Here is a 27,908-nt window from a genome sequence, read left to right as displayed (position 1 = left end):
GGGTAACTGGGTCCAGGCCCTATGTGTGTGTGTTAGGGGACGTGTCCAGACTCTGACCTTGTTTTCTAATTAAGTGTCAGACCTATTTTTCCACTTGAGAAAATAAAACGTATCTTAGAGATCGCCAGAAGGAAGCATCTCGTTATTCAACCCTCTCAGCCTGACTTTGTGTGTGTGTGTTTGTTTGTGTGTGTACTCATATCATTAAGTAAATATGACCATATGAAGGTTATTCCACGTACACCATTCCTCTAAAACAACACATTGGCTATTTCATATCACAGTACAGTACACAGCGTCTCAAAGTTATTTCAATTCTTCTTTAGCCATATTTACAGTTGTAGCATCGCATTTAGCAGAGGGCTTTACATTGTAAGTGTGTTGTTCACCCAGCATGAACATTGCCCTATTTAACCACTAGCCTCCCATGCGGTTAACTATACACAACACGGCTCAGTGTTTTTCAAAGGACCTATTCTACTGTACTCTCTAGAAAAGGTATCACAGTAAATAAAGAAATGAACTGACAATTCCTTAGCCATTGTGCTCATTTCTGTGAGTTCCACCCCCCTCCCCCCCCAGATATGTTATATGTAGGCTATGACATAGATCTGTCAGTCTAATGTCAACCGTGACCTATATATGGGGACCTCGGTCAGAGAGGCAGACAGGCCACAACACACTATAGATACCCTCAGTAATGACCTCAGAGTAGGAAATGCAGCACGTATACCACAGACAACAGAGAGTTCAGGGCCAGTGGGAACCAATATAGTATAGTAGTATAGTGTATTGCTAGACTATATAGTGGAAACCAATGGGGACGGGATTTCTAGGTTAGTGGGATGCTGAGGAGAACCCCTGGGGTTAAACATTGTGGTTGTTTATGTTTTGTGTACAATGTTACAGTGTTGTAGTGACAGACTGGCAGCAGGACTCACTATAGTAGTGTAGTGACAGACTGGCAGCAGGACTCACTATAGTAGTGTAGTGACAGACTGGCAGCAGGACTCACTATAGTAGTGTAGTGACAGACTGGCAGCAGGACTCACTATAGTAGTGTAGTGACAGACTGGCAGCAGGACTCACTATAGTAGTGTAGTGACAGACTGGCATCAGGACTCACTATAGTAGTGTAGTGACAGACTGGCATCAGGACTCACTATAGTAGTGTAGTGACAGACTGGCAGCAGGACTCACTATAGTAGTGTAGTGACAGACTGGCAGCAGGACTCACTATAGTAGTGTAGTGACAGACTGGCAGCAGGACTCACTATAGTAGTGTAGTGACAGACTGGCAGCAGGACTCACTATAGTAGTGTAGTGACAGACTGGCAGCAGGACTCACTATAGTAGTGTAGTGACAGACTGGCAGCAGGACTCACTATAGTAGTGTAGTGACAGACTGGCAGCAGGACTCACTATAGTAGTGTAGTGACAGACTGGCAGCAGGACTCACTATAGTAGTGTAGTGACAGACTGGCAACAGGACTCACTATAGTAGTGTAGTGACAGACTGGAAACAGGACTCACTATAGTAGTGTAGTGCTAGACTGGCATCAGGACTCACTATTGTAGTGTAGTGACAGAATGGCATCAGGACTCACTATTGCAGTGTAGTGACAGACTGGCAACAGAACTCACTATTGTAGTGTAGTGACAGACTGGCAACAAGACTCACTATTGTAGTGTAGTGACAGACTGGTGTTAGTATAATTTAATTATGCCAATGTGCTTTCATCAATTGAAAGCCCTTCATCTATTTGATGAGAATTTGTAAGATTTCTTGTTTGCATAAAATAGACGCAGACCAGTCTCTAAATAATAGGTAATATAATTTATTCTCGGAGCGCGCTATCACTCAAACACATGCATCAGTTTATATACAGATCATGACGTCATTACACTGCCTTAACCGAATCCCCTCCTCTCGACCGGGACAGAGTAAGGTGAAAAGTTCATTCTAACTGTCACGCCTTGGTCATAGTATTTTTGTGTTTTCGTTATATGTTTGTTCAGGCCAGGGTGTGACATGGGTTTATTGTGTTGTCGTATTGTTTTTTTTGTAGGCATTGGGATTGTGGTTGATTAGGGGTGTGTCTAGTTTAGGCTTGGCTGCCTGAGGCGGTTCTCAATCAGAGTCAGGTGATTCTTGTTGTCTCTGATAGGGAACCGTATTTAGGTAGCCTGGGTTTCACTGTGTATTTCGTGGGTGATTGTTCCTGTCTCTGTGTAGTTTCACCAGACAGGCTGTATTAGGTTTTCATGTTCCGTTTGTTGTTTTTGTATTTATTTAGTTATTTCATGTATCGTCATTTGTTTTCATTAAAGACATGAGTAACCACCACGCTGCATTTCGGTCCGACTCTCTTTCGACAAACGAACGCCGTTACACTAACTTACTAACACACTCCCAGATAACTTTTGACCCCTCAACATTATCGATCACCACTGAACTGACAGTTTTATTAACAGAAACCCTAGGAATTGACTCACTGCCTTATCTAAAAACCCCAGAGCTAAGTTTCAGTTGGGTGAACCATAGGCTAACGACCTTATGTGTTTATACAGTCCACAACCCATTTGTTCCTGCCCAGTTGGAATGGTGTTCATTAACATTTGATTACTCCTTGTCTTGTCACACAATTTCTTCTTATGAACTCATATTGTCTATTAAACATACAGAGTATAAGTTTACCTAGATACAATTCTATTTAAAATGGGGATATTGTTTATTCATTTATCCATAATAAATCCATAATAAATTCAACACTGGCAACAGGACTCACTATAGTAGTGTAGTGACAGACTGGCAACAGGACTCACTATAGTAGTGTAGTGACAGACTGGCAACAGGACTCACTATAGTAGTGTAGTGACAGACTGGCAACAGGACTCACTATAGTAGTGTAGTGACAGACTGGCAGCAGGACTCACTATAGTAGTGTAGTGACAGACTGGCAACAGGACTCACTATAGTAGTGTAGTGACAGACTGGCAACAGGACTCACTATAGTAGTGTAGTGACAGACTGGCATCAGGACTCACTATTGTAGTGTAGTGACAGACTGGCAGCAGGACTCACTATAGTAGTGTAGTGACAGACTGGCATCAGGACTCACTATTGTAGTGTAGTGACAGACTGGCAACAGGACTCACTATAGTAGTGTAGTGACAGACTGGCAACAGGACTCACTATAGTAGTGTAGTGACAGACTGGCATCAGGACTCACTATAGTAGTGTAGTGACAGACTGGCAACAGGACTCACTATAGTAGTGTAGTGACAGACTGGCAACAGGACTCACTATAGTAGTGTAGTGACAGACTGGCAGCAGGACTCACTATAGTAGTGTAGTGACAGACTGGCAGCAGGACTCACTATAGTAGTGTAGTGACAGACTGGCAGCAGGACTCACTATAGTAGTGTAGTGACAGACTGGCAACAGGACTCACTATAGTAGTGTAGTGACAGACTGGCAACAGGACTCACTATAGTAGTGTAGTGACAGACTGGCAACAGGACTCACTATAGTAGTGTAGTGACAGACTGGCAAAAGGACTCACTATAGTAGTGTAGTGACAGACTGGCATAGGGACTCGCTATTGTAGTGTAGTGACAGACTGGCATCAGGACTCACTATAGTAGTGTAGTGATAGACTGGCATCAGGACTCACTATTGTAGTGTAGTGACAGACTGGCAACAGGACTCACTATAGTAGTGTAGTGACAGACTGGCATCAGGACTCACTATTGTAGTACAGTGACAGACTGGCATCAGGACTCACTATTGTAGTATAGTGACAGACTGGCAACAGGACTCACTATAGTAGTGTAGGGACAGACTGGCAGCTACTCTGGCTGGTTATGCTGTTTTAACATCAGAGATGAAATGGAGCCTCCTCCATGAGACAATCTTGTCGGTACAGTCTTGTCTATATCTCCATCACCTCTCACTCTCTTTATTATCTGTTTTCCTCCACTGATCTCTCCATTCCTCTGATCTCTCCATTCCTCTGATCTCTCAATTCCTCTGATCTCTCCATTCCTCTGATCTCTCAATTCCTCTGATCTCTCAATTCCTCTGATCTCTCCATTCCTCTGATCTCTCAATTCCTCTGATCTCTCAATTCCTCTGATCTCTCCATTCCTCTGATCTCTCAATTCCTCTGATCTCTCAATTCCTCTGATCTCTCCATTCCTCTGATCTCTCCATTCCTCTGATCTCTCCATTCCTCTGATCTCTCCATTCCTCTGATCTCTCAATTCCTCTGATCTCTCCATTCCTCTGATCTCTCCATTCCTCTGATCTCTCAATTCCTCTGATCTCTCCATTCCTCTGATCTCTCAATTCCTCTGATCTCTCAATTCCTCTGATCTCTCAATTCCTCTGATCTCTCCATTCCTCTGATCTCTCAATTCCTCTGATCTCTCAATTCCTCTGATCTCTCCATTCCTCCCATCTCTCCATCCCTCTGATCTCTCAATTCCTCTGATCTCTCAATTCCTCTCGCCTCTTCCTTCTTGAGCTATCTCTCCCCACCTCTCTTGTTAAACGCCCTACCCCCCGTTACCCCCTCTCTGACAGTGAACCCTCTCTCTCTCTCTCTCTGAGAGCTCTGTGATTTGTTGACGGCTGCTCGGTGTGTGTGTGTGTGTGAGAGGGGGGGTGATGGACTCCACAGTGAGACGGGGGGGTATTGTTCGTGGCAACTCTCCACCGGGCTTAGTAAGCAGAGGGATATTGTCCTGGCCCCACAGACTGGACCGGCTCCCATTCTGACAGACAGAGCAGCAGTCGGGGGTGTCGGTGTGAGGCTTTGGGGGTGAGTGAGGTAGGTGGGACGGCTGGCTTGGTGTGTGTGTGTGTGTCTGGTGAGGTGGGATGAGATGAAAGAAGGCTAGTGGAGGGTATGGTAGCTGGATGCCTCTCTCTCTGTTTGGGATGAAGGTTGGCTCTGTTGGGAAGATAAACCCTAACTGATCGACACTGACTATACTGATAACTTATCAAAGGCATTTTGCTGATATGGTTCATTACGATAGGTAGCCTGTACTAGAGAAATGTGAAGTTTTCAATGAAATAAGTTTGCTAATTGATGGTAGTACAACCATCAAACTAGTAGTAGTAGTTTAAAGGATAATAAAATAACAGATTAATATTATAAACTAATCGTTCTATTTATCGTTATATTTATCGTTATCACATTAATTCAGGTCATTTATTGCGGTATGGATTTCTATCCATATGGTCCAGTTCTAGTCTGTGTGCTCCAGTCTACTGGCTCCAGTCTACTGGCTTCAGTCTACTGGCTCCAGCCTACTGGCTCCAGCCTACTGGCTTCAGTCTACTGGCTCCAGCCTACTGGCTCCATCCTACTGGCTTCAGTCTACTGGCTCCATCCTACTGGCTTCAGTCTACTGGCTCCAGCCTACTGGCTTCAGTCTACCTGCTCCAGCCTACTGGCTTCAGTCTACTGGCTCCAGTCTACTGGCTTCAATCTACTGGCTCCAGCCTACTGGCTTCAGTACAGCTCCAGTCTACTGGCTTCAGTACAGCTCCAGCCTACTAGCTTTAGTCTACTGGCTCCAGCCTACTGGCTTCAGTACAGCTTCAGTCTACTGGCTTCAGTCTACTGGCTCCAGCCTACTGGCTTCAGTCTACTGGCTTCAGTACAGCTCCAGTCTACTGGCTCCAGCCTACTGGCTCCAGCCTACTGGCTTCAGTCTACTTGCTCCAGCCTACTGGCTTCAGCCTACTGGCTTCAGTCTACTGGCTTCAGTCTACTGGCTCCAGCCTACTGGCTCCAGCCTACTGGCTTCAGTCTACTGGCTTCAGTCTACTGGCTTCAGTACAGCTCCAGCCTACTGGCTTCAGTCTACTGGCTTCAGTCTACTGGCTTCAGTCTACTGGCTTCAGTACAGCTCCAGTCTACTGGCTCCAGCCTACTGGCTTCAGCCTACTGGCTTCAGTCTACTGGCTTCAGTCTACTGGCTCCAGCCTACTGGCTTCAGTCTACTGGCTTCAGTACAATTCCAGCCTACTGGGTTCAGTACAGCTCCAGCCTACTGGCTTCAGTCTACTGGCTTCAGTACAGCTCCAGTCTACTGGCTTCAGCCTACTGGCTTCAGCCTACTGGCTTCAGCCTACTGGCTTCAGTCTACTGGCTCCAGCCTACTGGCTTCAGTCTACTGGCTTCAGTCTACTGGCTTCAGTACAATTCCAGCCTACTGGGTTCAGTACAGCTCCAGCCTACTGACTTCAGTCAACTGGCTTCAGTACAGCTTCAATCTACTGGCTTCTTTTTACTGGCTTCAGTCTACTGGCTTCAGTCTACTGGCTTCAGTACAGCGCCAGCCTACTGGCTTCAGTCTACTGGCTTCAGTGTACTGGCTTCAGTACAGCTCCAGCCTACTGGCTTCAGTCTACTGGCTTCAGCCTACTGGCTTCAGTACAATTCCAGCCTACTGGTTTCAGTACAGCTCCAGCCTACTGGCTTCATTCTACTGGCTTCAGTACAGCTTCAGTCTACTGGCTTCAGTCTACTGGCTCCAGCCTACTGGCTCCAGCCTACTGGCTTCAGTCTACTGGCTCCATCCTACTGGCTTCAGTCTACTGGCTCCATCCTACTGGCTTCAGTCTACTGGCTCCAGCCTACTGGCTTCAGTCTACCTGCTCCAGCCTACTGGCTTCAGTCTACTGGCTCCAGTCTACTGGCTTCAGTCTACTGGCTTCAGTCTACTGGCTCCAGCCTACTGGCTTCAGTCTACTGGCTTCAGTACAGCTCCAGTCTACTGGCTTCAGTACAGCTCCAGCCTACTAGCTTTAGTCTACTGGCTTCAGTCTACTGGCTTCAGTACAGCTCCAGCCTACTGGCTTCAGTCTACTGGCTCCAGCCTACTGGCTTCAGCCTACTGGCTTCAGTCTACTTGCTCCAGCCTACTGGCTTCAGCCTACTGGCTTCAGTCTACTGGCTTCAGTCTACTGGCTCCAGCCTACTGGCTTCAGTCTACTGGCTTCAGTCTACTGGCTTCAGTACAGCTCCAGCCTACTGGCTTCAGTCTACTGGCTTCAGTCTACTGGCTTCAGTCTACTGGCTCCAGCCTACTGGCTTCAGTCTACTGGCTTCAGTACAGCTCCAGTCTACTGGCTCCAGCCTACTGGCTTCAGCCTACTGGCTTCAGTCTACTGGCTTCAGTCTACTGGCTCCAGCCTACTGGCTTCAGTCTACTGGCTTCAGTCTACTGGCTTCAGTACAATTCCAGCCTACTGGGTTCAGTACAGCTCCAGCCTACTGGCTTCAGTCTACTGGCTTCAGTACAGCTCCAGTCTACTGGCTCCAGCCTACTGGCTCCAGCCTACTGGCTTCAGTCTACTGGCTTCAGTCTACTGGCTCCAGCCTACTGGCTTCAGTCTACTGGCTTCAGTCTACTGGCTTCAGTACAATTCCAGCCTACTGGGTTCAGTACAGCTCCAGCCTACTGGCTTCAGTACAGCTTCAATCTACTGGCTTCTTTTTACTGGCTTCAGTCTACTGGCTTCAGTCTATTGGCTTCAGTACAGCGCCAGCCTACTGGCTTCAGTCTACTGGCTTCAGTACAGCGCCAGCCTACTGGCTTCAGTCTACTGGCTTCAGTGTACTGGCTTCAGTACAGCTCCAGCCTACTGGCTTCAGTCTACTGGCTTCAGCCTACTGGCTTCAGTACAATTCCAGCCTACTGGTTTCAGTACAGCTCCAGCCTACTGGCTTCAGTCTACTGGCTTCAGTATAGCTCCAGCCTATTGGCTTCAGTCTACTGGCTTCAGTCTACTGGCTTCAGTCTACTGGCTACAGCCTACTGGCTCCAGCCTACTGGCTTCAGTCTACTGGCTCCATCCTTCTGGCTTCAGTCTACTGGCTCCATCCTACTGGCTTCAGTCTACTGGCTCCAGCCTACTGGCTTCAGTCTACCTGCTCCAGCCTACTGGCTTCAGTCTACTGGCTCCAGTCTACTGGCTTCAGTCTACTGGCTCCAGCCTACTGGCTTCAGTCTACTGGCTTCAGTACAGCTCCAGTCTACTGGCTTCAGTACAGCTCCAGCCTACTAGCTTTAGTCTACTGGCTTCAGTCTACTGGCTTCAGTACAGCTCCAGCCTACTGGCTTCAGTCTACTGGCTCCAGCCTACTGGCTTTAGTACAGCTTCAGTCTACTGGCTTCAGTCTACTTGCTCCAGCCTACTGGCTTCAGTCTACTGGCTTCAGTATAGCTCCAGCCTATTGGCTTCTGTCTACTGGCTTCAGTCTACTGGCTTCAGCCTACTGGCTTCAGTCTACTGGCTTCAGTCTACTGGCTTCAGTCTACTGGCTTCAGTCTACCTGCTTCTGTTTACTGGCTTCAATCTACTGGCTTCAGTCTACTGGCTTCAGTACAGCTCCAGCCTACTGGCTTCTGTCTACTGGCTTCAGTCTACTGGCTTCCATCTACTGGCTTCAGTTTACTGGCTTCAGTCTGCTGGCTTCAGTCTACTGGCTTCAGTACAATTCCAGCCTACTGGTTTCAGTACAGCTCCAGCCTACTGACTTCAGTCTACTGGCTTCAGTACAGCTTCAATCTACTGGCTTCTTTTTACTGGCTTCAGTCTACTGGCTTCAGTCTATTGGCTTCAGTACAGCGCCAGCCTACTGGCTTCAGTCTACTGGCTTCAGTACAGCTTCAGTCTACTGGCTTCAGTCTACTGGCTTCAGTATAGCTCCAGCCTATTGGCTTCTGTCTACTGGCTTCAGTCTACTGGCTACAGCCTACTGGCTTCAGTTTACTGGCTTCAGTCTACTGGCTTCAGTACAGCTTCAGTCTACTGGCTTCAGTCTACTGGCTTCAGTATAGCTCCAGCCTATTGGCTTCTGTCTACTGGCTTCAGTCTACTGGCTATAGCCTACTGGCTTCAGTTTACTGGCTTCAGTCTACTGGCTTCAGTCTGCTGGCTTCAGTACAGCTCCAGCCTACTGGCTTCAGTCTACTGACTTCAGTTTACTGGCTTCAGTCTACTGACTTCAGTACAGCTCCAGCCTGCTGGCTTCAGTCTGCTGGCTTCAGTACAGCTTCAGTCTACTGGCTTCAGTCTACTGAAGAAAGAACAAATTCTTATTTTCAATGACGGCCTAGGAACAGGGTTAACTACCTTGTTCAGGGGCAGAACGACGGGTTCCAGGTTGTGTGTAAGTCCTCCCTATATGTACTCAATGTTCATCCATGTGCTGTAACTGTTAACAGTCAGAGTATTCATAGCCATAGAGGTTTGAATGTATTGCCCACTGAGGGTGATGCATTTTCAATCCAGGTTTAAAATGTCAACTGTAGAAAGGATTTTTCCACCTCAGAGGGTCCAGAAGCACTGCCACAGAAGCACCGTATGGGAAGCACAGTATAGGCTACGTCCCAAATGGCTCCCTATTCCCTATTTATTGCACTCATTTGGACCACTGCCCAAAGGGCTCTGGTACAATGTAGTGCACTATATATGGAATAGGGTGCCATTTGGGATGTAGACATGATGTGTTGTTCTGTAGTGACATTTTATAATGAATCTGTATGCATGAATCAAGCGCTGTTATTTGATTAGCCATGTATGAATAGCAGCTGGCAGGGAAATGCTTCTCCTTTGGGACCCTTGGTTTAGGCAGGTTCTTCTATTCCGTTCTCTCTCTGCTCCTCGAGATATCCATGAAAACAGCCACATGTTACCAGGTCATATTAATGTTCCTATAGAAGAACATACCTCTATTCAAGTAAAGAACTGAGAATATTATTCATTGTTGATGAGAATAATAAACGTTACTGTACGACCCTGAATGTTCTAGTCTGGATTTCACAGGTTGTCTTTTGTATACCAGCGTCGGTTTATTTTAGTTTTTTAATATTATTCAGAATATTATGAATGGGTGTTTGTTCGGTGTCTCCGAGCAGCCACTAATCCAATTATAAAATAATCTGTTACCTCTAGCATCAAAAGACAAATTTAAATAATGCACACAGATGGCAATTCATTATCCCACCAGACAAACTGGTTTGGCAGCAAAAGATCCCAGTGGTCAAATCTTGGCAATCATGGATAACGTTCCTTCTTTTGGCTTAAGCAGAATTCAAGGCTCTTGTCTGAGAGCTGAGGCCCAATGGTTTATTATCCATAAACAGCTACTCAATTACCCAGGTTGAATTAAAGTTAAGTACCTGCGTGTATACACTCGGATTAATTGGCCTGATTGTCTTAACGGTTGGAGGGAAGGGTTTTGGTCAATGTGGTTTCTGACTTGATACAGATGTCAGATCATAATTTGATCACCCTGTTGCAGGAGAACTTTCCTTCTATGCAGACCATTTTAAACTTGTATTGTATTTGAGGTTTAAAAAGGGTTCTGAAGTTCAGACTGGATTTTCCCGTACGGAAAATGTATTAACCCCTACAGAAATGTCAATGAAAACCTCTTAGATTCAACTACATGTAGTTCAAAATGTAATCTACTAAAGTAATTATTTATCATAAGAGGACTGTAAACAAAAACTAGTAACACTCTAAGAAAGGTTAAAATCTCACCTTTTTATAAATTGCTTAGGTGTACCCACTTCTGAGGACACAAGCTCAGGTACACAGTACAAATATGATGACAAAACTGTATGAATAAGGCTTAACATAACTTATCTGCTTTCTAAATATTCTATAATCAAATTATAAGATTTCATCTTTCTTATAACTGTAAAATACATGTTTGTATGTTTTGTTAATATTTTCTAAAGGTCTCTTGATCAAACCATATGTCCTGACCGCTGTGAATGCCATACAGAGCTCTAGCTTGGCTTCCTGAACTTGTTAGGAACTCACCCTTTCATCTCATTTCAATATTGTCCATCTATGATAAACAGAAAGTGTTTTTGGTTTAGCATCTATGAATTATTTATATTAATGGCTATAAATCCATCTCTGAATGTGCTATAGTGCTGAAAACCCCCTCTTCAGCCTCCTGAGGTTGAAGAGGCGCTGCTGCGCCTTCTTCACGATGCTGTCTGTGTGAGTGGACCAATTCAGTTTGTCTGTGACGTGTATGCCGAGGAACTTAAAAACATAACGTGTCTCAGAATGTTTACATGGCCACTCATTGGAACTCACCATGTCGTCTCGCGGAACATGCTAGATTCTGCGACCATCATGCTCATGAGGTTTTCAACTAGGATATTTAGTGGACGAGGTATACGATGTTAGATATTACAGTTGGTGGCTTTGACTGCTTTTACTGAGTTGCATTTTCCTGTGAGAAAGAGACCGGTGACACAACTGGTAATGACTGGTGATTGATGACAACCCTGTGGCTAATTGACATACTTAGATAATACAACATGAATAATAACCAATGATTTCTTCCTGAGTCTGTCTTCAGAATAGTTACCTTCCTGTTGTTGTTAATAACAGACATAGATAACTAGAATAACAATGATTATATCTTCCTGCTCTGTAGGATAGTCTGTGTCAATGTAATTCCTTCCAGACATGTTTTAAGGATTCTGGAATGAGCTTAGATCAATTAAGGTTCATTTCCTCATCTCACAGCGTAAATTGCCTTGTTAAGATGGATGGTTTTGTGTGTGTGTGTGTGTGTGTGTGTGTGTGTGTGTGTGTGTGTGTGTGTGTGTGTGTGTGTGTGTGTGTGTGTGTGTGTGTGTGTGTGTGTGTGTGTGTGTGTGTGTGTTCAGTTAAGATGGATGGTGATGAGACACACAGACAGAGAGAACAACAAGGCTGGAAGCTAAGGCAATTATGCATGATTACGCAGACCATGACCAATAAGTCCAATCATGTGTGTGTGTCGACTCAGAACACAAGGTGAGTTTTATCTTTAGACTGATTGCGTTATTTATCACCATGTCAGAGTAATCGGGTGAGATCTTACGTCTGAAAAGACCAAATGAATTGCAAGGAATAATGATTCAATACTGTAGTAATGGTAGTGAGGGAATAGCCTACAGCCTGTACTTGTAGTGAGGGAATAGTCGACAGCCTGTACTGTAGTAATGGTAGTGAGGGAATAGCCTACAGCCTGTACTGGTAGTGAGGGAATAGCCTACAGCCACTACTGTAGTAATGGTAGTGAGGGAATAGCCTACTGCCTGTACTGGTAGTGAGGGAATAGCCTACAGCCTGTACTGTAATAATGGTAGTGAGGGAATAGCCTACAGCCACTACTGTAATAATGGTAGTGAGGGAATAGCCTACAGCGACTACTGTAGTAATGGTAGTGAGGGAATAGCCTACAGCCTGTACTGGTAGTGAGGGAATAGCCTACAGCCACTACTGTAGTAATGTTAGTGAGGGAATAGCCTACAGCCTGTACTGTAATAATGGTAGTGAGGGAATAGCCTACAGCCACTACTGTAATAATGGTAGTGAGGGAATAGCCTACAGCCTGTACTGTAATAATGGTAGTGAGGGAATAGCCTACAGCCACTAATGGAGTAATGGTAGTGAGGGAATAGCCTACAGCCTGTACTGTATTAATGGTAGTGAGGGAATAGCCTACAGCCAGTACTGTAGTGATGGTAGTGAGGGAATAGCCTACAGCCTGTACTGGTAGTGAGGGAATAGCCTACAGCCTGTACTGTAGTAATGGTAGTGAGGGAATAGCCTACAGCCTGTACTGTAGTAATGGTAGTGAGGGAATAGCCTACAGCCAGTAATGGTAGTGAGGGAATAGCCTACAGCCTGTACTGTAGTGATGGTAGTGAGGGAATAGCCTACAGCCAGTACTGGTAGTGAGGGAATAGCCTACAGCCAGTAATGGTAGTGAGGGAATAGCCTACAGCCTGTACTGTAGTGATGGTAGTGAGGGAATAGCCTACAGCCAGTAATGGTAGTGAGGGAATAGCCTACAGCCAGTACTGTAGTAATGGTAGTGAGGGAATAGCCTACAGCCTGTACTGTAGTAATGGTAGTGAGGGAATAGCCTACAGCCTGTACTGGTAGTGAGGGAATAGCCTACAGCCTGTACTGTAGTAATGGTAGTGAGGGAATAGCCTACAGCCAGTACTGTAGTAATGGTAGTGAGGGAATAGCCGACAGCCAGTACTGTAGTACTGTGAAATATATGTTCACAGTATTATCTCTCTCGCTTTGGAGTGCATGCTGGGAGCAAGTCGGGAAGCACGATCGATTGTGGGTGCGACTGGAATTATTTTCAATCTATTAGATTTCGGTGTGTATACATATTTATATAAATTTAGTTGTTTTATGGTTGTATTATCTCACTAAGTATGAATCCATCAAAGAAAGTTCTACTTTCTAATTTGCCTCCATTTGTTAGAGATTAAGTGTTGAAATGAGAGTGATCTCGTCATGGACAACTTGTATCTACAATAAAGTTATTTTTGGATGCAAATCTCCTCTGCTGAAACATGTTGTATCTCATGGGAGACAAGAGCACAAGATTTTAAAGAAGAATACTGACGAACTGAATTTAGCGTTCAGTTTCAAGATTGATGGGTTCGATTATGTGTTCTACGCGTCTACTGAATCAATGAAATGCTTTTGTGTGGAAGAGAGGGGCATTTGGTGCGTAAATGTTCAGAGAACGAGCACACAGAGCCGGATAGCAGCTCTCTAGCGCTGGTGCAGCTAAAACACCACTGAGAAGGAACAACAGGGTTCAGGAGAAGGGAGAAGATGGGCAGATGTGGTGGCAAATATAGGAAAGGAGAGCAGGGTGGCTATGTGGGGGGAGTTGTGGTAGAGTAGGGCAAAGAGGGGGGGGGCAGTTTGTAAGACTGCGATTGAAGTCGCTGAGGGGGTGCTAGAGAATGAAAGGGGAGTGTAAGAGGAGAGTGAAATTATGGAAAACGAGGCAGCTGTTTTCAAAGTACAGAGGAGTAAGAGGAACAATTTAAGTGGTGGTGAAGGTTCTAATTCTAAGAGGAAGGTAGAGGTGATAAATCAGTTGAGGATTAACAGGTTGTAGAGATGATGGAGTCTCTTCTGGGGATGATAGTGAGGATTAACAGGTTGTATAGATGATGGAGTTTTCTTCTGGGGATGATAGTGAGGATTAACAGGTTGTATAGATGATGGAGTTTTCCTCTGGGGATGATAGTGAGGATAAACAGGTTGTATAGATGATGTAGTTTTCCTCTGGGGATGATAGTGAGGATTAACAGGTTGTATAGATGATGGAGTTTTCCTCTGGGGATGATAGTGAGGATTAACAGGTTGTATAGATGATGGAGTTTTCCTCTGGGGATGATAGTGAGGATTAACAGGTTGTATAGATGATGGAGTTTTCCTCTGGGGATGATAGTAAGGATCAACAGGTTGTAGAGATGATGGAGTTTTCCTCTGGGGATGATAGTGAGGATTAACAGGTTGTATAGATGATGGAGTTTTCCTCTGGGGATGATAGTGAGGATTAACAGGTTGTAGAGATGATGGAGTTTTCCTCTGGGGATGATAGTGAGGATTAACAGGTTGTAGAGATGATGGAGTTTTCCTCTGGGGATGATAGTGAGGATTAACAGGTTGTAGAGATGATGGAGTTTTCCTCTGGGGATGATAGTGAGGATTAACAGGTTGTATAGATGATGGAGTTTTCTTCTGGGGATGATAGTGAGGATTAACAGGTTGTATAGATGATGGAGTTTTCCTCTGGGGATGATAGTGAGGATTAACAGGTTGTATAGATGATGGAGTTTTCCTCTGGGGATGATAGTGAGGATTAACAGGTTGTATAGATGATGGAGTTTTCCTCTGGGGATGATAGTGAGGATTAACAGGTTGTATAGATGATGGAGTTTTCCTCTGGGGATGATAGTGAGGATTAACAGGTTGTATAGATGATGGAGTTTTCCTCTGGGGATGATAGTGAGGATTAACAGGTTGTATAGATGATGGAGTTTTCCTCTGGGGATGATAGTGAGGATTAACAGGTTGTAGAGATGATGGAGTTTTCCTCTGGGGATGATAGTGAGGATTAACAGGTTGTAGAGATGATGGAGTCTCTTCTGGGGATGATAGTGAGGATTAACATGTTGTATAGATGATGGAGTTTTCCTCTGGGGATGACAGTGAGGATTAACAGGTTGTATAGATGATGGAGTTTTCCTCTGGGGATGATAGTGAGGATTAACAGGTTGTATAGATGATGTAGTTTTCCTCTGGGGATGATAGTGAGGATTAACAGGTTGTAGAGATGATGGAGTTTTCCTCTGGGGATGATAGTGAGGATTAACAGGTTGTATAGATGATGGAGTTTTCCTCTGGGGATGACAGTGAGGATTAACAGGTTGTATAGATGATGGAGTTTTCCTCTGGGGATGATAGTGAGGATCAACAGGTTGTAGAGATGATGGAGTTTTCCTCTGGGGATGACAGTAAGGATTAACAGGTTGTATAGATGATGGAGTTTTCCTCTGGGGATGATAGTAAGGCATCTGATGCGTCACAACAAATTAGCGAGAGAAATGGGGTGGAAGGGAATTATGGGATGCATTTTTTTCCAGCCATGAGCAGTTTGAAGATGTCTTCTTTAAACGTAAATGGGGTAAGATACGGGGAAAACGAGCCTCAGTGTATGAGTTAATAAAGGGAAAGGGAAGTGACGTACATTTTCTACATTGAACGCCTAGTAGCATGGAAAATGAAGTTACTTGGCAACAGGAGTGGTGGGGGGGTAGTGGCCATCCTGTTGTCTGCCGGTTTTTTGCCTTTGTCATACGAGGTTGAAGTGGTAGTTGAGGGGAGGTTATTAAAAGTGAGATTGTGGTATGAAAACATCACTATGTGTTTAATAAATGTATATGCCCCAGTAGTGACAGTTGAGAGAGTATGTTTTTTAGAGATATTATCAAATACCATTAAGAAATGATTTATTTATGGCTGTTTTTAAAAAAAACTGTACAGTCAGTGATTTAGATATCACAAAGAACCTCATATAGCCTCAATGACTTTTTAAAAACACCTTATTGTAACACATTGTGATATTTGGCAGAGTCAAAATGGAGGCACGAGACAGTACACATGGGCTAATGTGAGAGAGAACATCTCTCTGGACAGGTTAGATAGGTTTTATTGTTTTGAGCATCAATCTCAGGGATGTAAATCAAGTCAAGATCATTGTTTAAAAACAGAGGTGGTGTACATTAACACTGTAAAACCCCAGTGTTCTGATCATTGTTTAGTAACAGAGGTGGTGAACATTAACACTGTAAAACCCCAGTGTTCTGATCATTGTTTAGTAACAGAGGTGGTGTACATTAACACTGTAAAACCCCAGTGTTCTGATCATTGTTTAGTAACAGAGGTGGTGTACATTAACACTGTAAAACCCCAGTGTTCTGATCATTGTTTAGTAACAGAGGTGGTGAACATTAACACTGTAAAACCCCAGTGTTCTGATCATTGTTTAGTAACAGAGGTGGTGTACATTAACACTGTAAAACCCCAGTGTTCTGATCATTGTTTAGTAACAGAGGTGGTGTACATTAACACTGTAAAACCCCAGTGTTCTGATCATTGTTTAGTAACAGAGGTGGTGTACATTAACACTGTAAAACCCCAGTGTTCTGATCATTGTTTAGTAACAGAGGTGGTGTACATTAACACTGTAAAACCCCAGTGTTCTGATCATTGTTTAGTAACAGAGGTGGTGTACATTAACCCTGTGAAACCCCAGTGTTCTGATCATTGTTTAGTAACAGAGGTGGTGTACATTAATGCTGTAAAACCCCAGTGTTCTGATCATTGTTTAGTAACAGAGGTGGTGTACATTAACACTGTAAAACCCCAGTGTTCTGACCATTGTTTAGTAACAGAGGTGGTGTACATTAACCCTGTGAAACCCCAGTGTTCTGATCATTATTTAGTAACAGAGGTGGTGTACATTAACGCTATAAAACCCCAGTGTTCTGATCATTGTTTAGTAACAGAGGTGGTGTACATTAACCCTGTAAAACCCCAGTGTTCTGATCATTGTTTAGTAACAGAGGTGGTGTACATTAACCCTGTGAAACCCCAGTGTTCTGATCATTGTTTAGTAACAGAGGTGGAGGACATTAACCCTGTAAAACCCCAGTGTTCTGATCATTGTTTAGTAACAGAGGTGGTGTACATTAACACTGTGAAACCCCAGTGTTCTGATCATTGTTTAGTAACAGAGGTGGTGTACATTAACGCTATAAAACCCCAGTGTTCTGATCATTGTTTAGTAACAGAGGTGGTGAACATTAACCCTGTAAAACCCCAGTGTTCTGATCATTGTTTAGTAACAGAGGTGGTGAACATTAACCCTGTAAAACCCCAGTGTTCTGATCATTGTTTAGTAACAGAGGTGGTGTACATTAACACTGTAAAACCCCAGTGTTCTGATCATTGTTTAGTAACAGAGGTGGTGTACATTAACACTGTAAAACCCCAGTGTTCTGATCATTGTTTAGTAACAGAGGTGGTGTACATTAACACTGTGAAACCCCATAGTTCTGACCATTGTTTAGTAACAGAGGTGGTGAACATTAACACTGTGAAACCCCAGTGTTCTGATCATTGTTTAGTAACAGAGGTGGTGTACATTAACACTGTAAAACCCCAGTGTTCTGACCATTGTTTAGTAACAGAGGTGGTGTACATTAATGCTGTAAAACCCCAGTGTTCTGATCATTGTTTAGTAACAGAGGTGGTGTACATTAATGCTGTAAAACCCCAGTGTTCTGATCATTGTTTAGTAACAGAGGTGGTGTACATTAACGCTGTAAAACCCCAGTGTTCTGATCATTGTTTAGTAACAGAGGTGGTGTACATTAACCCTGTGAAACCCCAGTGTTCTGATCATTGTTTAGTAACAGAGGTAGTGGACATTAACGCTGTAAAACCCCAGTGTTCTGATCATTATTTAGTAACAGAGGTGGTGTACATTAATGCTGTAAAACCCCAGTGTTCTGATCATTGTTTAGTAACAGAGGTGGTGTACATTAACCCTGTGAAACCCCAGTGTTCTGATCATTGTTTAGTAACAGAGGTAGAGGACATTAACGCTGTAAAACCCCAGTGTTCTGATCATTATTTAGTAACAGAGGTGGTGTACATTAATGCTGTAAAACCCCAGTGTTCTGATCATTGTTTAGTAACAGAGGTGGTGGACATTAACGCTATAAAACCCCAGTGTTCTGATCATTGTTTAGTAACAGAGGTGGTGTACATTAACGCTATAAAACCCCAGTGTTCTGATCATTGTTTAGTAACAGAGGTGGTGTACATTAACGCTGTAAAACCCCAGTGTTCTGATCATTGTTTAGTAACAGAGGTGGTGTACATTAACCCTGTGAAACCCCAGTGTTCTGATCATTGTTTAGTAACAGAGGTGGTGTACATTAACCCTGTGAAACCCCAGTGTTCTGATCATTGTTTAGTAACAGAGGTGGTGTACATTAACCCTGTGAAACCCCAGTGTTCTGATCATTGTTTAGTAACAGAGGTGGTGTACATTAATGCTGTAAAACCCCAGTGTTCTGATCATTGTTTAGTAACAGAGGTGGTGTACATTAACACTGTAAAACCCCAGTGTTCTGATCATTGTTTAGTAACAGAGGTGGTGTACATTAATGCTGTAAAACCCCAGTGTTCTGATCATTGTTTAGTAACAGAGGTGGTGTACATTAACGCTGTAAAACCCCAGTGTTCTGATCATTGTTTAGTAACAGAGGTGGTGTACATTAACCCTGTGAAACCCCAGTGTTCTGATCATTGTTTAGTAACAGAGGTGGTGTACATTAACACTGTGAAACCCCAGTGTTCTGATCATTGTTTAGTAACAGAGGTGGTGGACATTAAACGCTGTAAAACCCCAGTGTTCTGATCATTGTTTAGTAACAGAGGTGGTGTACATTAACGCTGTAAAACCCCAGTGTTCTGATCATTGTTTAGTAACAGAGGTGGTGAACATTAACACTGTAAAACCCCAGTGTTCTGATCATTGTTTAGTAACAGAGGTGGTGTACATTAACACTGTAAAACCCCAGTGTTCTGATCATTGTTTAGTAACAGAGGTGGTGAACATTAACACTGTAAAACCCCAGTGTTCTGATCATTGTTTAGTAACAGAGGTGGTGTACATTAACACTGTAAAACCCCAGTGTTCTGATCATTGTTTAGTAACAGAGGTGGTGTACATTAACGCTGTGAAACCCCAGTGTTCTGATCATTGTTTAGTAACAGAGGTGGTGTACATTAATGCTGTAAAACCCCAGTGTTCTGATCATTGTTTAGTAACAGAGGTGGTGTACATTAATGCTGTAAAACCCCAGTGTTCTGATCATTGTTTAGTAACAGAGGTGGTGTACATTAACCCTGTAAAACCCCAGTGTTCTGATCATTGTTTAGTAACAGAGGTGGTGTACATTAACACTGTGAAACCCCAGTGTTCTGATCATTGTTTAGTAACAGAGGTGGTGTACATTAACCCTGTGAAACCCCAGTGTTCTGATCATTGTTTAGTAACAGAGGTGGTGTACATTAACACTGTAAAACCCCAGTGTTCTGATCATTGTTTAGTAACAGAGGTGGTGGACATTAACACTGTAAAACCCCAGTGTTCTGATCATTGTTTAGTAACAGAGGTGGTGTACATTAACACTGTAAAACCCCAGTGTTCTGATCATTGTTTAGTGACAGAGGTGGTGAACATTAACACTGTAAAACCCCAGTGTTCTGATCATTGTTTAGTAACAGAGGTGGTGTACATTAACACTGTGAAACCCCAGTGTTCTGATCATTGTTTAGTAACAGAGGTGGTGTACATTAACCCTGTGAAACCCCAGTGTTCTGATCATTGTTTAGTAACAGAGGTGGTGTACATTAACACTGTGAAACCCCAGTGTTCTGATCATTGTTTAGTAACAGAGGTGGTGTACATTAACCCTGTGAAACCCCAGTGTTCTGATCATTGTTTAGTAACAGAGGTGGTGTACATTAATGCTGTAAAACCCCAGTGTTCTGATCATTGTTTAGTAACAGAGGTGGTGTACATTAACACTGTAAAACCCCAGTGTTCTGACCATTGTTTAGTAACAGAGGTGGTGTACATTAACACTGTAAAACCCCAGTGTTCTGATCATTGTTTAGTAACAGAGGTGGTGTACATTAACCCTGTGAAACCCCAGTGTTCTGATCATTGTTTAGTAACAGAGGTGGTGAACATTAACACTGTGAAACCCCAGTGTTCTGATCATTGTTTAGTAACAGAGGTGGTGGACATTAACACTGTAAAACCCCAGTGTTCTGATCATTGTTTAGTAACAGAGGTGGTGAACATTAACACTGTGAAACCCCAGTGTTCTGATCATTGTTTAGTAACAGAGGTGGTGAACATTAACACTGTAAAACCCCAGTGTTCTGATCATTGTTTAGTAACAGAGGTGGTGAACATTAACACTGTGAAACCCCAGTGTTCTGATCATTGTTTAGTAACAGAGGTGGTGAACATTAACCCTGTGAAACCCCAGTGTTCTGATCATTGTTTAGTAACAGAGGTGGTGTACATTAACACTGTAAAACCCCAGTGTTCTGATCATTGTTTAGTAACAGAGGTGGTGTACATTAACACTGTAAAACCCCAGTGTTCTGATCATTGTTTAGTAACAGAGGTGGTGAACATTAACACTGTAAAACCCCAGTGTTCTGATCATTGTTTAGTAACAGAGGTGGTGAACATTAACACTGTAAAACCCCAGTGTTCTGATCATTGTTTAGTAACAGAGGTGGTGTACATTAACCCTGTGAAACCCCAGTGTTCTGATCATTGTTTAGTAACAGAGGTGGTGTACATTAACCCTGTGAAACCCCAGTGTTCTGATCATTGTTTAGTAACAGAGGTGGTGTACATTAACCCTGTGAAACCCCAGTGTTCTGATCATTGTTTAGTAACAGAGGTGGTGTACATTAACCCTGTGAAACCCCAGTGTTCTGATCATTGTTTAGTAACAGAGGTGGTGTACATTAACCCTGTGAAACCCCAGTGTTCTGATCATTGTTTAGTAACAGAGGTGGTGTGATCACATTAATGCTGTAAAACCCCAGTGTTCTGATCATTGTTTAGTAACAGAGGTGGTGTACATTAACCCTGTAAAACCCCAGTGTTCTGATCATTGTTTAGTAACAGAGGTGGTGTACATTAACCCTGTAAAACCCCAGTGTTCTGATCATTGTTTAGTAACAGAGGTGGTGTACATTAACCCTGTGAAACCCCAGTGTTCTGATCATTGTTTAGTAACAGAGGTGGTGTACATTAATGCTGTAAAACCCCAGTGTTCTGGTCATTGTTTAGTAACAGAGGTGGTGAACATTAACCCTGTAAAACCCCAGTGTTCTGATCATTGTTTAGTAACAGAGGTGGTGTACATTAACACTGTAAAACCCCAGTGTTCTGATCATTGTTTAGTAACAGAGGTGGTGTACATTAACCCTGTAAAACCCAGAAGTGCATATTGGCATTTTAATATAAACTTTATTGAGTGATCCTCACTTCAGGAAATGTTGTAGTTTTTTCTGGGAGAGGTGGAGGTCTGAAAAGGCTAGTTTTGTATCTCTTCAACATATGGGACATAGAGAAAATACAGATTCAACAATTCTGTCATCAATACACGATGAATGTCACCAGAGATATCACCAGATCAATGAACGCCCTAGTCTGAGATAGTGGAACTTCTGACGTTGGTTGAGACCACAGGAGATCGCTGCCATACTCAGGCACTCAAGAGGGAAAAAAGCCGCATTGGCAGACCTGCTGGGTATCAGAGCACAGGGGGCATTGGTGAGAAGTCAATTTCAGGGAATATCTGAAATGAATGCCTCATCCAAATGTTTCTTTGGTTTAGAGAAAAATAATGGACAAAGGAGAATTATTCATTGCCTCAAATCCACTGTTGGACAGGGGCTCACTAGCCCAAGTGGAATTAGAAAGAGGGCAGTAGAGTTCTATGCTGAGCTCTACAAGTGGAATTAGAAAGAGGGCAGTAGAGTTCTATGCTGAGCTCTACCAGTGGAATTAGAAAGAGGGCAGTAGAGTTCTATGCTGAGCTCTACAAGTGGAATTAGAAAGAGGGCAGTAGAGTTCTATGCTGAGCTCTACCAGTGGAATTAGAAATAGGGCAGTAGAGTTATATGCTGAGCTCTACAAGTGGAATTAGAAAAAGGGCAGTAGAGTTATATGCTGAGCTTTACAAGTGGAATTAGAAAGAGGGCAGTAGAGTTCTATGCTGAGCTCTACCAGTGGAATTAGAAAGAGGGCAGTAGAGTTCTATGCTGAGCTCTACAAGTGGAATTAGAAAGAGGACAGTAGAGTTATATGCTGAGCTCTACCAGTGGAATTAGAAAGAGGGCAGTAGAGTTATATGCTGAGCTCTACAAGTGGAATTAGAAAGAGGGCAGTAGAGTTCTATGCTGAGCTCTACAAGTGGAATTAGAAAGAGGGCAGTAGAGTTCTATGCTGAGCTCTACAAGTGGAATTAGAAAGAGGGCAGTAGAGTTCTATGCTGAGCTCTACAAGTGGAATTAGAAAGAGGACAGTAGAGTTCTGTGCTGAGCTCTACAAGTGGAATTAGAAAGAGGGCAGTAGAGTTCTATGCTGAGCTCTACAAGTGGAATTAGAAAGAGGGCAGTAGAGTTCTATGCTGAGCTCTACAAGTGGAATTAGAAAGAGGGCAGTAGAGTTCTATGCTGAGCTCTACAAGTGGAATTAGAAAGAGGGCAGTAGAGTTCTATGCTGAGCTCTACAAGTGGAATTAGAAAGAGGACAGTAGAGTTCTATACTGATGGATTTAGAAAGAGGGCAGTAGGGGGATGGTTGGGGACGCCATGTGCGACTGACGAGTGCTTCGGGACCATCCAAGTGTGAAGTATGGACTGCGATTCCCGGCCCGTTTATGGATATCTCATGATGGTAAAGACTACACATTTGAATCTCCGGATGAGGCTATGGCTCACATTCAACGTCACATCAGGAAGTCTTGAATATGCTCACAGTTCAGCAACTGTTGCTTGCGAACTGTGGATAGTAAGTAACCCACTTGTGGTACAATTATGTTTAGATATAACAGGCTAGTCTTGTATAGTTGGTGAAACTATTCAGGCTTATTTGATGTGATCTAATGTTTTGATCATCTAGTGTGCATGCCTTACAAGCATTCAGTCATTTTAATTTAATTGTATTAAGGTTTTTACTTAACTCCTGTGTCTCTGGGCTGTCTCGCTCACCTATTTAGTTTGTTTACACATTATCTCAGACTCAAAATATTTTTGGTTATTTGATTACTGCATCCGTTTGCATTGACCCAGTAAACAGTAAATGTCTCCCGAGGCTACACGGTTTTTGGTGTCTCACTTTAATTTTAAAAGTTTTGAGAGTCATTTATTCCCAGCAAACGTTCATGTTGCGCACACATAGTTTTTTGGTATTGGTTGTAAGCTGTCTCAGCGTCAACTAGACTACTATTATAATTAATTTTATTTTTGATTGTCTTACTACGATTTCCTTACTTCAAATTAGATTTTTGGCTGAGATTCTTTATACATTTTATTTATTTTCTCTCTCAATGCCTGTTATAAGACTGGGAATACAATTGTATACATCTACAAGTGGTGCTTTTGTCATTCCATTTGCACAAGGGATTCGCTTTTTTTTTATTTGACAAAAAATACATACAAATCTTTCTTTTTGCTACTTGATCCACTAACAAAACGTGACTTTAAAGAGCGGGACTGTGGGTTTAGGTTTAAGACCGCACTCTCACAGACATACTGTGCGAAGAGAACATGTTCTATTTAGGCTTGTACCTCGTTTGGGGAGGGGGGCAGGTTGCATTGTTCAGTTCTAATGTTGTCATTTTGTCTTTTTATTTTTTTTCTGTTTTTTTTTTCTGTACTTTTTCCAAACATTTACCACCGTACATTATTACTCTGAGACAAGTTATTCTGGGGGTTTTGGGCGCTCATTGCTTTTCCATTCTATACTCTAATGACAGAGTTGAATAACGGGAATGCCCAGAGGGGCCGAAATAATGCGATCAAGTACATTTCATGGAACACGAAAGGGGTTAACAACCCGGTGAAGCGTAAGAGGGTGTTGACACACTTAAAGGGTTTGAATGCAAATATTGCATTTCTACAAGAGACTCACTTGAGGACTGGTGAGCATTTTAGGATGCGTAGGGACTGGGTTGGTCAAGTGTTCCACTCGAACTTTCATAGTAAATCAAGAGGTGCTGCTATTCTGGTTGATAAAGCTACTCCCTTTGTAGCTTCTGAGGTTATTGCTGATCCTAAGGGACGATACGTCATAGTAACCGGTGAACTGTTTTCTACCCCTCTTGTTTTGGCTAGTGTTTATGCTCCCAATTGGGATGACACAAGTTTCATTTCTTTCTTTTCTGTCTGCTATTCCCAATTTAGATTCTCATTTGTTGATTTTAGGGGGGGATTTCAACTGTAAAATGTCCCCTGTTCTTGACAAGTCCTCACAAACAAATACAGGCCCATCTAAATGTGCCCTACTTATTCAATCCTTTCTTCAGAAATATGCTATGTTTGAGGCCTGGCGCTTCCTCCATCCTACAGATAGACAGTATTCCTTTTATTCTCATGTTCATCAAACATACTCCCGGATTGATTACTTCTTTTTGGACAAAAAACTTCTGCCTAACCTTCAGCAGTGTACTTACGAGAGTATTGTTATCTCTGACCATTCACCATTAGTGCTTGAACTAGAGTATCCCCAGCGACCTCCTATGTGTTATCAATGGCGTCTCAACCCCATTTTACTCTCAGATAAGGAGTTTGTCAATTTCATTTCTTCTGAAATCACCTTATTCCTAGAAACTAATTCAACACCAGGTATGTCCTGCTCTACCATATGGGAGTCTCTCAAAGCATACCTACGTGGCCAAATGATTTCTTATACAGCCAACCAAAACAGAGTTCGCTCCCAGCGACTTCGGGACCTGAGCGAGTCCATAGCCACATTGGATGAGAAGTATGCTACGGATCCTTCCTCTGATCTGCATAAAGAGCGCCAACTACTCCAATCTGAATTTGATGAGCTTTCTACCAGGCAAGCTGAACAGTTACTCTTGCGAGCTCGATACAAAGTCTATGAACAAGGCGACAAGGCCAGTAAACTCCTTGCGCATCAGATCCGTAAATCTGAGGCCTCACGTTTAATCCCACAAATAAGGACCCCGTCTGGTGCCACCACAGTTATACATAAAGAGATCAATTAATAATTTAAACAATTTTACTCTGCGCTATACACCTCTGAATCCCCTCAAGACCCTTTGCTGATTGACTCCTTCTTTAATGGCTTGAATATGCCTTCAATTGATACAGACTCCCATGACTGTCTAGAAGAAGAATTTACGCTTGAGGAGATTGCAACAGCAGTGTCCGCAATGAAAAGTGGTAAATCACCGGGTCCGGACGGTTTTCCAACCGAATTCTACAGGACGTTTTCTGGTCTGCTTTGCCCATTCTTGCCTCGACTATTTGCAGAGTGCCTTAATACTTCAAAGCTACCACCTAGTCTTTATCAGGCGTCAATTTCATTACTACTAAAGAAAAACAAAGACCCCCTGGAATGTGGATCCTATCGCCCAATCTCGCTTTTAAACTGTGATTACAAAATCCTAGCTAAGCTTTTAGCCATCTGTATGGAAGGCTTGCTACACCAAGTAATACACTCTGACCAGACTGGCTTTGTGAGAAATAGGCATTTATTTTTCAATATTAGGCGCCTTATGAATATACTGTACTCCCCAGCGTCGGGGGACCCGGAGGTGGTGGTCTCACTTGAGTGGGATTACCTAACAGCTGCCCTTTATAGATTTGGCATTGGCCCCAAATTCATTGCGTGGATAAAGATTCTTTATTTTTCCCCCATGGCTTCGGTACGGACTAATAACTTGTCCTCTGACTATTTTCCCTTGCACCGCGGATCCAGACAGGGTTGCCCACTCTCCCCCTTGTTGTTTGCTTTGGCAATCGAGCCTCTCGCCATTGCACTACGCTCTAATGATGCCATTCAAGGTATAATCAGGGCGGGCTGGGAGCAGAAAGTCTCACTATATGCTGACGACCTCCTTTTGTTTATCTCCAACCCCGATACCTCATTGCCACGTGCCCTATCTGTTCATAAAAAGTTTGGATCAATCTCAGGGTACAAGCTGAATCTAGGCAAGAGTGAGCTTTTTCCGGTAAACAAGGCTGCTTTAAAGTGCTCTTTTACAAGTTCTCAGTTTAGGATTGTCCGGGATCAATTCACCTACTTGGGAGTAAAAGTGACAAGGAAATATTCAAATTTGTTTCAGGAAAACTTTGTTGCTCTAGCAGACAGATTGAAACAATCTTTTACTTTTTGGAATTCGCTACCCCTTTCTCTTATCGGAAGGATTAATGTCATTAAAATGAATGTGTTGCCCAAATTTTTATATTTATTTCAATGTTTACACATTTTTATTCCAAAATCTTTTTTTATTTCACTGGATCAAACATTCATGCATTTTATTTGGGATGGCAAGGTACCACGGATTGGTAGAAAACATTTACAGAAGCCTAGGTCTAGCTCTACCAAATTTTCAGACATACTACTGGGCTGCAAATTTCAGAGCCATTCTGTACTGGCTGCAGACTGATCCTACTGGCCCTAGACCACTCTGGGTCCAGATGGAGTCTGAATCATGTAAACCTGCAGCACTTTCCTCTGTGCTGTGCTCGTCTCTCCCAGTGTCCCTAGGCAAAAGGTGTGTCAACCCAATTGTAAAGCAGTCTCTTAAAATTTGGAATCAGTTCTGTTTAGCCTTTAGCCTCCGAGGCTTTTCTCTATCAGGCCCAATCAATCAGAACATTTTATTTCCTCCATCTTTGAATGTTGGGGCTTTTGGCATTTGACACTCACTAGGCCTCTCCTCGCTAGCCCAATTATTATTTGATGATACATTTGCCTCTTTTTCTCAGTTGCAGGAAAAGTTCAATCTCCCAATCCCACTTTTTCCGCTATCTCCAGACTAGAAACTTTGTCAGAGCTAACACACCTGGATTTCCCAATATGCCTGCGAATACAGCTATAGAGAGCATCTTGGAGCTGAACAAGCTTCCTAGGGGCGCAATTTCAGATGTATATGCAATCATTCATTACTTACAGAACCCTTCTTTGGTGCCTTTAAAGACTTGATGGGGAAAGGATTTGGGGGAGGAACTTGGGGAAGACGCCTGGGAATCTGTGCTGCACAAGGTGCACTCATCCTCTTTAGCACTAGACACAGCCTCATTCAATTCAAGGTGGTTCACCGTATCCACTGGTCGGGGGCCAAACTTGGAAGAATATTCTCTGATTTTGATCCTACCTGTGTCAGATGTAAAGTGGAACCAGCCACACTGTTGCATATGTTTTGGGGCTGTCATAAACTGTCAGGTTTCTGGGAATTAATATTTAAATGTTTCTCTGATATATATGACACTGTTATATATCCGTCTCCCCTTACAGCCCTTTTTGGAGTACTGCCCATGGGTACCCCCCTATCAAGAATCCAGTCGGACACTGCTGCTTATACAACTCTTTTAGCTAGACGGCTAATACTACAGAACTGGAAGATGGCAGCTCCCCCATCTTATAAATATTGGGTGAGGGATGTGTTGTGCTCTCTGAAACTAGAAAAAAATACATTCAAGTAACGTGGGAACCCCAAACTGTTTAATGAGGCTTGGGCTCCATTCCGGTCTTACTTTAAACAGTCCATCTTCTGATGGCATTCCAATTAATACTAAAATAAGTCTGTGACTTAAGGGTTGGAGGAGCTTCTCTCTGTGTTTTTGCTGGGGGGGGGGCATTAAGGTCCATGTGCTTATTGATTGTGATCCG

General features: G+C 43.2%; 1 protein-coding gene across 3 annotated transcripts in view; it reads left to right on the top strand.

Moving 5' to 3' along the window:
• Positions 1 to 27,908, top strand: part of LOC118376716 (contactin-1a-like) — a 180,764-nt gene that overhangs the window by 41,299 nt on the left and 111,557 nt on the right. The window contains exon 1 of one of the 3 annotated variants that reach the window (XM_052466326.1): positions 4,695 to 4,835. The exons of 1 other annotated variant lie outside the window; for it this stretch is intronic. The gene's annotated coding sequence lies outside the window, so the exon portion shown is untranslated. Of the gene's footprint in view, positions 1 to 4,694; positions 4,836 to 27,908 lie in introns of those variants that run through there. One more of the 3 variants, XM_052466327.1, reaches the window with a different exon arrangement.

Source organism: Oncorhynchus keta, chromosome 17, assembly GCF_023373465.1.
Source record: "Oncorhynchus keta strain PuntledgeMale-10-30-2019 chromosome 17, Oket_V2, whole genome shotgun sequence".
Taxonomy (NCBI): domain Eukaryota; kingdom Metazoa; phylum Chordata; class Actinopteri; order Salmoniformes; family Salmonidae; genus Oncorhynchus; species Oncorhynchus keta.
Note: the sequence above shows the minus strand (reverse complement) of the source record. Positions and strands in the feature narration are given on the sequence as shown.